Source organism: Entelurus aequoreus, linkage group LG27, assembly GCF_033978785.1.
Source record: "Entelurus aequoreus isolate RoL-2023_Sb linkage group LG27, RoL_Eaeq_v1.1, whole genome shotgun sequence".
Taxonomy (NCBI): Eukaryota; Metazoa; Chordata; class Actinopteri; order Syngnathiformes; family Syngnathidae; genus Entelurus; species Entelurus aequoreus.
The window spans coordinates 6,948,448-6,953,500 of record NC_084757.1 but is presented as its reverse complement, the minus strand read 5'-3'; positions in this window follow the sequence as shown (position 1 = coordinate 6,953,500).

The window sequence follows — 5,053 nt, the reverse complement described above, 5'->3', positions numbered from 1 at the left end:
GGCAGTGATGACTGTGACACGTGTGCATACTACATGACCACAAGATGACTGTGACACGTGTGCATACTACATGACCACAAGATGACTGTGACATGTGTGCATACTACATGACCACAAGATGACTGTGACATGTGTGCATACTACATGACCACAAGATGACTGTGACACGTGTGCATACTACATGACCACAAGATGACTGTGACATGTGTGCATACTACATGACCACAAGATGACTGTGACACGTGTGCATACTACATGACCACAGATGACTGTGACATGTGTGCATACTACATGACCACAAGATGACTGTGACATGTGTGCATACTACATGACCACAAGATGACTGTGACACGTGTGCATACTACATGACCACAAGATGACTGTGACATGTGTGCATACTACATGACCACAAGATGACTGTGACATGTGTGCATACTACATGACCACAAGATGACTGTGACATGTGTGCATACTACATGACCACAAGATGACTGTGACACGTGTGCATACTACATGACCACAAGATGACTGTGACATGTGTGCATACTACATGACCACAAGATGACTGTGACATGTGTGCATACTACATGACCACAAGATGACTGTGACACGTGTGCATACTACATGACCACAAGATGACTGTGACATGTGTGCATACTACATGACCACAAGATGACTGTGACATGTGTGCATACTACATGACCACAAGATGACTGTGACATGTGTGCATACTACATGACCACAAGATGACTGTGACATGTGTGCATACTACATGACCACAAGATGACTGTGACATGTGTGCATACTACATGACCACAAGATGACTGTGACACGTGTGCATACTACATGACCACAAGATGACTGTGACACGTGTGCATACTACATGACCACAAGATGACTGTGACATGTGTGCATACTACATGACCACAAGATGACTGTGACATGTGTGCATACTACATGACCACAAGATGACTGTGACATGTGTGCATACTACATGACCACAAGATGACTGTGACATGTGTGCATACTACATGACCACAAGATGACTGTGACATGTGTGCATACTACATGACCACAAGATGACTGTGACATGTGTGCATACTACATGACCACAAGATGACTGTGACATGTGTGCATACTACATGACCACAAGATGACAGTGACATGTGTGCATACTACATGACCACAAGATGACTGTGACATGTGTGCATACTACATGACCACAAGATGACTGTGACATGTGTGCATACTACATGACCACAAGATGACTGTGACATGTGTGCATACTACATGACCACAAGATGACTGTGACATGTGTGCATACTACATGACCACAAGATGACTGTGACATGTGTGCATACTACATGACCACAAGATGACTGTGACATGTGTGCATACTACATGACCACAAGATGACTGTGACACGTGTGCATACTACATGACTACAAGATGACTGTGACATGTGTGCATACTACATGACCACAAGATGACTGTGACATGTGTGCATACTACATGACCACAAGATGACAGTGACATGTGTGCATACTACATGACCACAAGATGACTGTGACATGTGTGCATACTACATGACCACAAGATGACTGTGACATGTGTGCATACTACATGACCACAAGATGACTGTGACATGTGTGCATACTACATGACCACAAGATGACTGTGACATGTGTGCATACTACATGACCACAAGATGACTGTGACATGTGTGCATACTACATGACCACAAGATGACTGTGACATGTGTGCATACTACATGACCACAAGATGACTGTGACATGTGTGCATACTACATGACCACAAGATGACTGTGACATGTGTGCATACTACATGACCACAAGATGACTGTGACATGTGTGCATACTACATGACCACAAGATGACTGTGACATGTGTGCATACTACATGACCACAAGATGACTGTGACACGTGTGCATACTACATGACCACAAGATGACTGTGACATGTGTGCATACTACATGACCACAGATGACTGTGACATGTGTGCATACTACATGACCACAAGATGACTGTGACATGTGTGCATACTACATGACCACAAGATGACTGTGACATGTGTGCATACTACATGACCACAAGATGACTGTGACATGTGTGCATACTACATGACCACAAGATGACTGTGACATGTGTGCATACTACATGACCACAAGATGACTGTGACATGTGTGCATACTACATGACCACAAGATGACTGTGACATGTGTGCATACTACATGACCACAAGATGACTGTGACATGTGTGCATACTACATGACCACAAGATGACTGTGACACGTGTGCATACTACATGACCACAAGATGACTGTGACACGTGTGCATACTACATGACCACAAGATGACTGTGACACGTGTGCATACTACATGACCACAAGATGACTGTGACACGTGTGCATACTACATGACCACAAGATGACTGTGACACGTGTGCATACTACATGACCACAAGATGACTGTGACACGTGTGCATACTACATGACCACAAGATGACTGTGACATGTGTGCATACTACATGACCACAAGATGACTGTGACATGTGTGCATACTACATGACCACAAGATGACTGTGACATGTGTGCATACTACATGACCACAAGATGACTGTGACATGTGTGCATACTACATGACCACAAGATGACTGTGACATGTGTGCATACTACATGACCACAAGATGACTGTGACATGTGTGCATACTACATGACCACAAGATGACTGTGACATGTGTGCATACTACATGACCACAAGATGACTGTGACATGTGTGCATACTACATGACCACAAGATGACTGTGACATGTGTGCATACTACATGACCACAAGATGACTGTGACATGTGTGCATACTACATGACCACAAGATGACTGTGACATGTGTGCATACTACATGACCACAAGATGACTGTGACATGTGTGCATACTACATGACCACAAGATGACTGTGACATGTGTGCATACTACATGACCACAAGATGACTGTGACACGTGTGCATACTACATGACCACAAGATGACTGTGACATGTGTGCATACTACATGACCACAAGATGACTGTGACATGTGTGCATACTACATGACCACAAGATGACAGTGACATGTGTGCATACTACATGACCACAAGATGACTGTGACATGTGTGCATACTACATGACCACAAGATGACTGTGACATGTGTGCATACTACATGACCACAAGATGACAGTGACATGTGTGCATACTACATGACCACAAGATGACTGTGACATGTGTGCATACTACATGACCACAAGATGACTGTGACATGTGTGCATACTACATGACCACAAGATGACTGTGACATGTGTGCATACTACATGACCACAAGATGACTGTGACATGTGTGCATACTACATGACCACAAGATGACTGTGACATGTGTGCATACTACATGACCACAAGATGACTGTGACACGTGTGCATACTACATGACCACAAGATGACTGTGACACGTGTGCATACTACATGACCACAAGATGACTGTGACACGTGTGCATACTACATGACCACAAGATGACTGTGACACGTGTGCATACTACATGACCACAAGATGACTGTGACACGTGTGCATACTACATGACCACAAGATGACTGTGACATGTGTGCATACTACATGACCACAAGATGACTGTGACATGTGTGCATACTACATGACCACAAGATGACAGTGACATGTGTGCATACTACATGACCACAAGATGACTGTGACATGTGTGCATACTACATGACCACAAGATGACTGTGACATGTGTGCATACTACATGACCACAAGATGACTGTGACATGTGTGCATACTACATGACCACAAGATGACTGTGACACGTGTGCATACTACATGACCACAAGATGACTGTGACACGTGTGCATACTACATGACCACAAGATGACTGTGACACGTGTGCATACTACATGACCACAAGATGACTGTGACACGTGTGCATACTACATGACCACAAGATGACTGTGACACGTGTGCATACTACATGACCACAAGATGACTGTGACACGTGTGCATACTACATGACCACAAGATGACTGTGACATGTGTGCATACTACATGACCACAAGATGACTGTGACATGTGTGCATACTACATGACCACAAGATGACTGTGACATGTGTGCATACTACATGACCACAAGATGACTGTGACATGTGTGCATACTACATGACCACAAGATGACTGTGACATGTGTGCATACTACATGACCACAAGATGACTGTGACATGTGTGCATACTACATGACCACAAGATGACTGTGACATGTGTGCATACTACATGACCACAAGATGACTGTGACATGTGTGCATACTACATGACCACAAGATGACTGTGACATGTGTGCATACTACATGACCACAAGATGACTGTGACATGTGTGCATACTACATGACCACAAGATGACTGTGACATGTGTGCATACTACATGACTACAAGATGACTGTGACATGTGTGCATACTACATGACCACAAGATGACTGTGACATGTGTGCATACTACATGACCACAAGATGACTGTGACATGTGTGCATACTACATGACCACAAGATGACTGTGACACGTGTGCATACTACATGACCACAAGATGACTGTGACACGTGTGCATACTACATGACCACAAGATGACTGTGACATGTGTGCATACTACATGACCACAAGATGACTGTGACACGTGTGCATACTACATGACCACAAGATGACTGTGACACGTGTGCATACTACATGACCACAAGATGACTGTGACACGTGTGCATACTACATGACCACAAGATGACTGTGACACGTGTGCATACTACATGACCACAAGATGACTGTGACATGTGTGCATACTACATGACCACAAGATGACTGTGACATGTGTGCATACTACATGACCACAAGATGACTGTGACATGTGTGCATACTACATGACCACAAGATGACTGTGACATGTGTGCATACTACATGACCACAAGATGACTGTGACATGTGTGCATACTACATGACTACAAGATGACTGTGACATGTG